Source organism: Cibotium barometz, chromosome 11 (assembly GCF_041138505.1).
Source record: "Cibotium barometz isolate CiBa-2024 chromosome 11, ASM4113850v1, whole genome shotgun sequence".
NCBI lineage: Eukaryota > Viridiplantae > Streptophyta > Polypodiopsida > Cyatheales > Cibotiaceae > Cibotium > Cibotium barometz.
In genome coordinates this window covers 51,393,770-51,406,336 of record NC_141056.1, presented here as the reverse complement: position 1 = coordinate 51,406,336, position 12,567 = coordinate 51,393,770, and positions in this window count along the sequence as shown.

Here is a 12,567-nt window from a genome sequence, read left to right as displayed (position 1 = left end):
GAACGATTGTGGACATTTGGAACGGTCATGGCACTGTCAAATTTAGAAATGTAAAGTTTTGTTTGGGGATTTCAGGGAATTTAAGGCTGCAGGTCTGACAGCCACCTAGTATATTCCAATGTGAGGGCACTTACTTGCTTCTCCCGTGCTCGATGAAGATTTCAATGCTCCGATGCTCGATTAACCTTCAATGCTCCAAGTAATCACCATCAAAAATAAAACAAACACAAAATCATGCAACCAACTGGTGGATTTGTACTCTAACCAAACTAAACAGACACTAGCAAATGAATAGAGTGGAGGACCCTAAGCTCAATGCATTCCCCGGCTAGCGGGACCACCAAAGATGTTAAGGATAACATGCTACCTTGTACACAAGAAGGAAAGAGAAGATAAGAGAGATACATGCAAGGGTCGAGTCTAGAGAGTTGCACTTAGCCAACCGTTAAGAGGTAAACTCCTCAAGCTCAAATGAGAGAGAGAGAGAGAGAGAGAGAGAGAGAGAAGAGGCACGCTCAAATGAAACTAATGGGAGTGTCCCTTTTTATAATCAATAAAATACTAGTTCGGAGGAAGGCAAGGTCTGTTGTTCAAGTTCTTGGAGCCAGAGGCTCCCAGGGTAGACCCTGAATAGGTCTGGTTTTGGCCCTTACCAAAGGCAATGGATGCCTTGGCCAATTCAGGTTAGGAAATCTTTGATTTTTCATTGTATACTTCATCTTGGCACTTTTCTCAAGTGAAAGTGTCGAGTCAAAAGTTTCGAGTTCAAACATGCACACATCCCAGTGGATTTTCATGTCTGAACCATAGAGGATTTACCTCTTTTTTCCACATCTAATTTCTATTGTAAAGCTCGGTGAGTGACTTTATTTGCAAATTGGAGGACAAGTAGCGCGTTCTAGTGCAATCCCTGATACTTGTCCTTGAGTCACTCAAGATAATGAGGTGGTAGAAACCGCTTCTTGAGGTCAATGAAAAATTGATTCCAATTGTAGGAAGCAACTCCATAATTGGAATTGAGTTGGGCCCAATGAGTCCATCATGAGATGGCTTCCCCTTCAATGTAGCAACTAGCTAACGCCACCTCCTCTATGTCTGACTTCCTACCAACATCAGAGTAGGCTTCAATAGTCGTGGGGACCGATTTTACCGTTATATTTACTAGAATTCATTTTCTCGTGAAGATGAATCGAAGAAGTCATTGGGTACTATCCTTGCAAAGCATTGCTCATGCTCCACATGTCGACATTGGTCCTCTAGTGCGGCAGCGTAGACTACCGCTTGTGTTTGAAGCTCTACGTCCCGTACCTGCAATTCATGTAACACACGGGAATGCTATGTTAACTCCTCAAGGGAGATAACCAAGTATGGATGTAGGAACAAGTCTAGGAAGGGATCTCTATGATGAGACAAGCAAAGGATGGGGGAACGGGGGGTTCTCCAAGGCCTTAATAGAAGTCGTGCATGCCTGCATCTGTTCCCCTTATTATGCTATGATGTGCATGAAATCTCACAACATGGCGTTTATGTCATCTCACTGATGACCTGGCTTGAGGAAGTAGTCGTTGGTTGAAGAAACAGTTTTTGTTGGGATCCAGTGTTCTCTCTCATCATCAGAATTCGCCATAGTGGGAGTGGTCAAGTTTTTCCTTGATCCACAACACCACCATCCAGTATGTGTATGGGAGAGGTTTACAATGGCTTTCGGAGGCTAGAAACAAACCATCCTTCGAGGGGCAAGAGTCACACCGAAATGCGAGTGCAATCAGTGTTTGAAAACCAACCACACAAGCGGAAAAAAATTATCATTTTTCTTGGCTGAATCTCTTTACCAAAAGGTAAATCTCTGAAACCACTGTATGTAACATGTAGAAGCTTACAGACATGATTATACTTTAGATAACAAATATTTAGCACCTTGGTTCCAGACAATTTCACAATGTAGCAAAGATGAGAGTGCAAGACAAAGGGGGAGAGAGAGAAGAAGAAGAAGAAGAAGCACGATAAAGACACGGTACACCGGATTAGGCCCAAATACCCTTTGTAGGGCCCCCACCAAGGATGGTGTATTTGCAAATTATTGAATGATGAGAAAAATGATTGAAATTTGTAGGCACAACGTGATTGTAAATCTGCAGCCTGAGATACTTAACTCTTGACCTCCTTCAAGTTCCCTTGAATACCTTCAGCACTTTGTGAATATGAGATGCCTAAAAGACTAACTACCCCATGCTTTTATAGTCTTCAATGATGTTGGTCAGTTGTTCTAAAACAGTTGTTGTCAGCTCATTATTTTATGCTCCACGACTTGTTTTGGTTAGCATTAAATAGTCGCCTTGCTTCCATATACTGGCCGCCACTACTACTGGGCCATACTGCCTAGAGGACAGCCGCCTACTGGGCTAACCCCTCCATGGTTGGCCGACTGGCTGAGAACTTGAGAAGGCCTCTTGGGCTGGCCGACTAGCTGCCCATGCCTTCTAGGCCTGGCTGACAACTAGTTTTTGCCCAGTGGGGCTGGCGCACTTGGCCCTTGCCTCCTAAAGAATGGCCAACAAGGCCTATGCCCTATAAGGGCTGGCCACACATGAAATGGGGCTTCATGGGCCAAAGCCCCACATGGCCTAAGTATTGGGTAGAACCTTATACTCTATGCAATCCTACATGAAACTACATGCTTCCTCAAGTGCCTTGCATTTGAATATAAGCCTAATGCTCGGAACACCTGTCAAAGGGTGACTCACAGTACGGACTGGCACTGCTTCATGTGTGGGACTTGCACACCTAACCAAGACCATGTCTTCGGCCACACCACCCATTTGATCCATACTACCTCTATCCCAAGTCCTTGACAATGCCAAATCTCTCAAGCCACATAGGCCGCCCAGCTCCGTTGCAGTTGTGGGCATCGGCATGCGCACGTGCGTTGCCATGTCTCAAACCATGCAATAATCTTGGCTCCCCGAGAGAAGGGTGAAAGAATGCGGAGTGCAGAGCAATAGAGGCACAACACGAGCGAGGAAGATGGCCATCATCTAGCTGGGTCCCCCCACCCAAACATCCCATGAGACCACCAATAAAGGTGGGGGATAAGGGGAGACCAAGGGGCATTTATAGAGGGGTTAAGATGACCCTAACCCACTATGTGGGATAATAGACTGCCACATGGCAACATGAGAAGCAGAAGGCAAGAATCCATTCCAACACCCCCTAGATGAGATGCCCGAAGGTTAGTAGCAGGAGCCAACGAGGTCTAATACCTTGAAAGAGCAGGTAGCACCAAGCGAAATAGAGGCACAGCACGTGGAAGACGGCCATCTACCGGTCAGTCCACCCCACCCTAACATCCCATGAGACCACCAATAAAGGTAGGGGATAACAGGAGACCAAGCAAAATTTGCCCTATGTAGAGGGGTTAAGATGAGCCCAACCCACTATGTCGGATAATAGACTGCTACATGGCAGCATGAGAAGCGGAGGGCAAGAATCCATTCCAACAAAGGGATATCAACATATTTCACAAAACGGGCACGCATCACAATTGTTTTCCAACCCTCGAGGTACATTTCGAGATGGGGGACCAAGGTGGCCCACGGTACAACCCATCACCTAGAGAACCCTCGACCTCACAAGTAGCTCGAACGAGCTTCCATGCTTGTATCCTCTACTTTGATTCCAATTCAACACCAAAAAAACATTTCCTTGGCCGATGTATTCATCACGCAAAAGTCTCCAGGCATCACTATGAGCTTGCGGTATAATATCATTTCGTGCCAAGAAGATCCGGACCACCATCTACCCATGCAAATCATTACATGGTGGTCCTAGCGCTCATTCTGCCCATTCCAGGATGCAGATCGCTTCTATCAACCACACCACTTCCACAACCAATGGTAGCTTGGCATGAAGAACCTCTACATCTCACCTATCACTTTCCATGCTGCCTCGACAAGCTACCTACCGTCAGGGCTACCCAAAGCTTCCCATCACATTTGGTTGTAGATCAGTCTCAAACTATACCACTTAACCTTGACCACCAACTTCATGGCGTATCCTAGACCATCCACACCTTCCATCGTGGTGGCAATAGCTTTACGTTTGACTCAGGTGACATAAGGATGCGGTCACCATTAGGAAGAGAGGTATGTTAACCAGACCATAGGTCATTACAGTTTCACTCGCGCGTGCCTGACCTGTCGTAAGGCACTTTGCCATCTTACACATGGCGAACATGCACTTATCATTTTTGTAAGATGGTATTGGACCATATAAAGCGGCCTTACCCCTACGCTTAATGTCAATAGAGAAAGTTTGAGGACTTAGTGTACATAGTTACTTAAGACTAGCAAATGAGTCTGGACCATTTGTAGGTTTGGCGCTTAGTGTGAAAATTAGTCACTCATATATGTCATTTTTTACAATAAGCAACACACAATCATTCCCTTGCAATAGTTAACTTATGAGCTTTTCTTCTTTGAATTCTTTCTTGTATGCCATTTGTGTTGATCTTTGCTTGCTACATAGGTTTGACTATAGGTTTTCTTCTTGTAATAGCTTCTTCTTCTTCCCTCGCCTTTCGTGAGAGAATTATCACGAAGGACTATCTCTTCTTGTCTCCATCATCTAGGACTATCTCTTCTTGTCTCCCTCATCTAGGAATTGAGAGCTCTCCCTTCACCCCTATGACAAGGAGCATTCCGGTGTAACAACAGAGTGAGGACGTGATTGACAAGCTAGCACACCCACAATGGGAAGTTACATTAGCAGCTCGAAGGCAAGACCCAATGACACATGCTTTGGCAAGGCCAAGGTAAGCTCTTGACTTAAACAGCTATGCAACCACTTTATGTGAATCAATGTACATCTGCCATACATGTGTAGATTCTAAAATCTATGTAGAGACTTCAAACCACTGTGCACAATACACTGTTTACACAACACAACCAAAAACTCACTATCGACACTTCTGCAGTGTGTTTGTAAAACCCTTGCAAGGCCAAAAACAAGGTCCGAAATGACTTTGGATGTTCAAAATAGCATGAGAAAGGCCCTTCATGTGTTCTTTTGATTCACCTAAGAGGGCTCCCCAAGATAAGGTAATGCCTCCTCCTGCCACCTACTGCCAATGTCCTTGACTAGTAGCTACATGCACAAATTTGCTTCTAAATCAAAGGGGAAGAGGGTGGAATTATCCTTACTCGTGTCCCACTTCCTTTTCTTGCCTCTTGAGCTTGTTACATGAACCGGCACTCTGATATCATGAGAAGAATGCAGGGAAGAGGGTGAGCTTGAGCTCCTTCAAAGCAAACTTGTTTACGCGCACGCGCGCATACACACACACACACAAAAAGAAGACAAGCTCCTTCTCAACGTCTTTGCAACCATAATATGAAGATAAGAGTACATACTATAAGGGAAAGTACTCAACTATTAAAATATACAAGGTTCATCGATTATATGAGTTGGTGTTGTAACTATGCCATACTCTAGTACTTCAAAGTAGCTCTCATACAACCTATAAACCACTAGCAACATATCAACTATAATCTCATCAACCATGCCAATGGCGTAAGTGCGGAGGTGTCATCCAAGTGTGTCATCTATATCCGCACTAGTCAAGTTTGATATCCGGGCAAGACTTTCACACATGCACACAAATAGAAGATTCATGTGCTTCCCCTCAGCTACACAACATCCATCGCCATATTTTGATTTCAATCACCTATTAAGAAGCTAATTTGGTTCCCGAAACTTGTTTTCTTGGCGATTCATCATCTAGACCACCTTGAACAAGTTTTTTCCCCTTCTCAATAGCATAAAAATAACATTTTGCCTTCTCTTCCTCCCAAATTCCTAAAGGAACAAAAGAAACCGGGTCAATCTTTTCTGAGAATTATTGGCACATTTCTCTCTCTCTCTCTCTCTCTCTCTCTCTCTCTCTCTCTCTCTCACACACACACACACACACACACACACATACATAATTTCTTTCCTCATTGGTACTTACATTCCCTTTAGATACTCTTTAGATAGTATGTCTCTCTCTCACTCTCTCACACCCCCACAATTTATTTCACCATTGGTATCTTATCTTCTATTTATAATAGTAAAGACAACCACAAATGATTTAAATTGAAAGATTAAAACTAATCTAAGTACATACATCACAAAGATTAAATGGATGCTTGATTACCCATCTTCCAGGATCATCGCCTCTTCCAACTCCGATTACTTCACCCAGCACCTGCTGGCACACCTATGCCACCTCTCTCTACCATGTTCCCGAGCAGCCACCTCTCCCCCATCCACCCGAACCTCATCCCCTACACTCTTCCTTCTTTCACCTCAGCATGGTGAGAGATGCTATTGACAGGATGCAGACTGGGAGAGCACAAGATCATGATGGACTCCTCACCAAGAATTTCTCCCATGCTAGGGACACGCTAGCCCCTTTACTGGTTCACATGTTTAACAGGGCTTTATGTGAGGGCTTCCCCGTTTTAGCTGGTCATCGAATACTATTTTACCTATCTTGAAAGAAGGTGACCCCATGGACCCCAACAACTATAGGACTATCATGATTTGTCACACCTTGGTCAAGATTTATGGTTTGATTTTGGAGCATGAGCTTAGTAGATGGTCCAAGGAGCAGAGACTCAGAGCACCGGGGCAGGCAGGCTTCAAGAGAGGGCACTCCACACTAGATCATATCCTACACTACAGGGGATCATTGAGGAGGGGAGAGCTCATAGGCAATGGATATACTGCTGCTTTGTGGATTTCCACAAAGCTTTTGATATTGTCCCACAGGCCAGACTGATCAAGAGACTGTAGGATATGGGAGTGCTAGCAGAGATGCTGTGGGGGATCATTACACTCTATGAGTCAGTCACACAGGCAGAGTACGGGCTCTAGGAGGTGACTCAAAGATCATACACAGCACTATCGGGGTGAAGCAGGGCTACCCCTTGTCTCCTACTCTATTTGGTCTATACGTTGACAAGATCTCAGATTACATAGACAGACATGGAGGACCAGGAGCACATTTGGCAAGAGTCTTGATACCGATCCTCTTGTATACAGATGTGTATACAGATGATACTGTTATTATTTCTGATTCACCAGAACGGGTTGCAAAGGCATTTGGATGCATTACGGGCCTTTTGTGAGATGAGGACTGGGACCTTACTGTGAACCTTGGAAAGACCAAGGTCATGATCTTTAACACCTCCTCACAATGGATAACTAGATCTACAGTACATTTTACATATAGTGGAGAGCTTGTGGAGTATGTTACCTCATATGCATACCTTGGGATCACTTTTGTTGGACCTCAGTTCTCGATGCGAAAGGCGGCCGACGCTAGATTGACGAGGGGATATGCAGCCTTTGACTCGCTAGAGAGGCAATGCTCACAGATACAGTTTCAGGAGCCGAGGACGAAGCTTTGGCTATTCGATACTCTAGTTACACCTGCACTACTGTATGGTGCCCCCATCTAGGGTCCTAGCTTATACCACAGGAGGAGACAGAGGAGAGAGCCGGCTGAGACAGATACAAAGGAGGTATATGATAGGTGGAAGCCGATGGAGAGGCCCCTAGTGGCGATGATCTCACGCATGATTAGGAGTAAACCATCAGTGCCACATGATATTGTGCAGGCAGAGATGGGCGCTGCACCAATTGTAACAGAGGCTCTATTCCAAACAATGACATACTGGCATAGGCTATGGGAGCTTCCACTTGATAGATACCCCCGGCTTGCCCTGGAATCCTCGATGATCGGTTTACACTTGAGGGAGATACAGAGTGTTGGTATGCATAGGTAGCACTTGGTTTGCAATGCACGGTATGCAGATGGAGGCACTCCCCCCTTCCAATACATCATAGAGGCCCTGTCATTTGCTCTCAGCCGCACAGAGCGGAACAGGGTTATCAGGAAGGACATTGTCAGACTAGATACTCAAAGGACATGGAGTTCACCTAGTCGTCCAACCACTGGGGACGAAGATGGCCTTCTACAGAGATCACCTCCTATGCCTGACAGAGGATGGGTTCATCATCCGTCCACGCTACATGGACATACACCTATCCTTTGGGGTGAGATGTGCGATCGGCCAGATCCGCACCTCGTCCCACACCAGTTGAGAGTGGAGACTGCTAGATATGGGCCTGGGGCAGCCACACCAAAGGACAGGATATGCCAGCTCTGTCACATAGAGCCCAAGACAAAGGACCGTTACATATGCCGATGCCCTGTATACTATGAGATTCGGGGGGGAGGTTCCACTGCCTCTTCCGAGCTAGGTTCGGGGACCACTTTCCAAGATCATGGACTTTCTAGATCAAAGATGCCTGGGACTTTTTCTTCTAGAGCTCCGCAGACATAGGGAGTTCTTAGTGAGATCCAGATCAGCTGTACTTGCTCGAGGACCAGCATAGAGAGCTCTCACCGACTTCTTCCATACTAGCACTTCAATGGCCGATCCACCCATCATACCCAGACCACAAGCTAGTGTAGGAGCTGGACCGAGATGTGTGACACTTGACAAAGCCACTGAGTTATGTAGAACTCGACGCCCAAGACCCCATGGCCCTCACCCACGGCCACACCACCACAAGAAGATCCGGGCCATCATCTCCCATCATCTCAGGACCTTCTTGCGCCAGCTCAATTTTACCACCTTGAGCACCATGTCACAGCGGCCCATGAGGGATGTATTAGGGTGATATGAGAGCTCTCTGCTCATGTACCTAGATTAGATTTTAAAGTTCTAGATTTTTTGTTATCTTTATTTATTACTATTTTGTACCCAGGATGATGTACCTCATGGATATGATGTAACCTTTTGGTCTCATAGGTCATTTTGGCCTTTTGAAGACGTTAATACAACTTTCTCTCTCTCTCTCTCTCTCTCTCTCTCTCTCTCTCTCTCTCTCTCTCTCTCTCTCTCTCTCTCTCTCTCTCTCTCTCTCTCTCTCTCTCTCTCTCTCTCTCTCTCAAGTGATATGATTGCATGTTTAATAGAGCCATGTGTGAGGGGTTTCCAGGGACTTGGAGTACTTCTACGATTGTGTCGGTACCCGAGTCTGGAGATCCGAGCCTGCCGACTAACTACCACACCATTATGATTGGTCACTCACCGGCCAAGCTATATGCCTCTATTCTTGAGCAGGAGTTGAGCAGATGGGCAGAGAGACAAGGGGTCCGAGCTCAGGGACAGGCCGGTTTCAGGAGGAGATTCTCTACTTTGGATCATATCTTTACCCTCGGGGCTATCATTGAGGAGGGCAGAACACATGGGAGTAGGATCTACTGTGGCTTTGTGGATTTCCGCAAGGCCTTTGACACAGTGCCCAGAGCTAGACTGATGCGCAGGGCTGCAAGACTTGGGGGTTCCATGTGAGCTCATTTGGGGTATTATGGCACTTTATGAGACAATAGTTGGGCAGGTGCGGACTTCAGAGGGTCTCTCCCAACCAGTACCACTATAGGGGTGAAATAGGGCTGCCCGCTCTCTCCGACTCTATTTGGACTATACATTAATGAGATCTCTGATTATATTGGGACACGAGGGGACAGAGAAGCCCAGTTGGCTGGCACTTGGATACCTCTGCTCTTATATGCTGATGATATTGTGCTTATAGCAGACTCACCAGAGAGTATGCAGAGGCACTTGGATACTTTACATGCTTATGCACAGGACAGTGGGCTCTCAATTAACCTTGGTAAGACCAAGGTTATGGTGTTCAACACTACAGCTCATCAGTGGGTCTGGAGATTAGCGCCTATTTTCACATATGGGCAGGAGATAGTGGAGTGGTGTTCATTGGGCCCACATTTTCCATGAGGGGGGTAGCAAAGGCTAGATTGACTAGAGGATATGCAGCACTAGGAGGTCTAGAGAGGATGTGCTCATAGGTACAGTTTCAAGAGCCACACACTAAGCTGTGGCTTTTTGACACGCTGGTCACATCGGCTATGCTATATGGAGTACAGAGCTGGGGGCCTAGCCTAGATCGTCACAATCGATCAGGACGCACATACGATGGATGGAGATCGATGGAGAGACCACTTGTGTCCATGCACTTGTGTCCATGATCTCCAGGATGATTCGGGCTAAGGCCTCAGTACCCCATGAGATTATCCGAGCCGAGATGGGAGCACCATCGATCGTAGTCGAGGCTCTTGCGAGACTTCATTCATAGCACCTGGGAGCTTCCCCGACACCGGTATGCATGACTTGCTTTAGAGTCCTCTCATCAGCTAGCCATAGAGGGAGACACTTCATGTTGGTATGCGCAGATAGCATCTTGGTTTGAGCTCCACGGGTTCAGTTTAGACAGACTTCCACCCTTCCAGTACTCTCTGGAGGCACCCTCTCTCACCTTGACACATTCTGAGATTAGTAGAGTCATCAGACAGGACCTCATTCAGTTGGACACTAGGAGGACATGGCTAGAGCCCTCACGGGAGTTGGGGACGAAGATGGCTTTCTCTATAGAGACCATCTTCTCCACACCAGACTGATGAGGACGGCTTTATACTTAGACCGAGCTTACATGGATACCCATCTGTCTCATGGATTGAGGTGCGCCATTGGGTAGATCCGCACCTCTTCACATCAGTTAAAGATAGAGACAGGAAGATTTAGAGGCATATACCTCCAGGGGACAGGATTTGTCAGATTTGTTGGATAGAGCCAGAGAGACGGAGGACATCTGTCGCTGCACAGCATATTATGAGATTCGAGGGCACTACCATTGCCTTTTCATCAGAGAGGGATTTGGACCACTGGCTAGAGTCATGGACTATTGTGATCAACGATGCTTGGGTTTTTATCTCCTGGAGATCCACAGGCTCAAAGAGTCCATTATCAAGAGCAGATGCCCGATTGGCATGGAGTCCACATAGAGACAGATTACTGACTTCTTTAGATGGACTACCCCGGGAGGACACACAGCCGACAGCCCAACAGTGGGCACCCCGTGGGACTCTAGTTGAGAGAGCTATCCAGTTGGAGGGTACGCGGATCCTCACATCGGAGACGGTGCCTACACCAGAGGATTCAGAGCATCATTGCGAGGCATCGGGCTCGTCCGACCAGGCATCTCACTATGGCAGATATCTAGGCCATCCAACAGAGACCCATGCTAGAGCTCCTAGAATGATTACGACTCCAACCATATACTGTTGTACTCACTGTCACTTTTGTACTCCCCCATATTCATGTATCCATGTACTCATGTACCCCCGTTTCGACTAGTAGCATTAGCTTCCCATTCTCCCTAGTTGCTACTTCCAGATGCTCCCTCTACTGATGTATTGTAGGGCTAGATACTTACCTTCAGTTCTTTCTTTTCTTTTCCAGACAGTGTATCATATGTCACATGGTTGTAACATGGTTGTAACTTTGGTCTCAAAGGTCACTTTGGCCTTTTGAAGAGTTTCTCTCTCTCTCTCTCTCTCTCTCTCTCTCTCTCTCTCTCTCTCTCTCTCTCTCACACACACACACACACACCCCACATGTGATACAATTTGAGGATCAGAGGTTCTTGGGCATGTACTTGATGGAGCTCAAATGACATAGGGATGTAGCATTGAGGCAACATGCTGAGAGACAGCGAACAGGACACCTCACAGAGAGCCATCATAGATTTCTTTGTGGTACACACATCCACATCGGAACCCACTTCCCACAACAGCTCCTCTACTACGACATCAAAGCCCACCGCCCGTACCTATGCTCCATGTCCACACCCCAGAGGAGTTCTTAGTGAGAGCTCGATCCATTCTGCAAGCCAAATGTCCCCGACCGAGAGCATTGTGACCCTCCAACACAAACAGATTCATGAGGTTCTCCGCCAACATGACACGGTCCCATCACAGAGGCCTGACATTCACTCCACCATCAGATCGGTTCTGGTCGAGGCGAGTATCCTCATTAACTGATCACATCATATCTCACTCTACACAAGATCATCTGTTGATCATATGTACTATCATATATTTTCATTTTGCTTTTTCTTTCAATTTTCCATGGCCCAGTATATCCATGGTACCATTGTATTACTTTTGGTCTCATAGGCCCTTGGGGTCTTCTGTAGACGTTAGTATAACTTTCTTTCTCTCTCTCTCTCTCTCTCTCTCTCTTGTTCCTTTCCTTTATTTTTTGTACCCATGATGATGTATTCTATGGACATGTATAATCTTTTGGTCTCATAGGTCCTTTTGGCCTTTTTTAAATGTTGATATAACTCTCTTTCACACACACATATAGAAGATGATGGAGCTCACTCATAATTACACCTCTTTCTCTATACTAGTGTGCCACGCACTACACATGAAGAGAAGATCACAAAAGTTAAACTCTACAAAGACTCACAGAGAATCCTCAACCCACAAATCACTTACCCTTGGCCCACACACGAATGAGCTCCCATGGAAGGAATCTCTAATACCAACTTAAGAAACTGATTGCTTTCAAACTCTTCTAAAAAATTATAACTTAACTTGCTCACTAGACAAGACTATATTCAATAAGAGCACGAACACAAGGAACCATG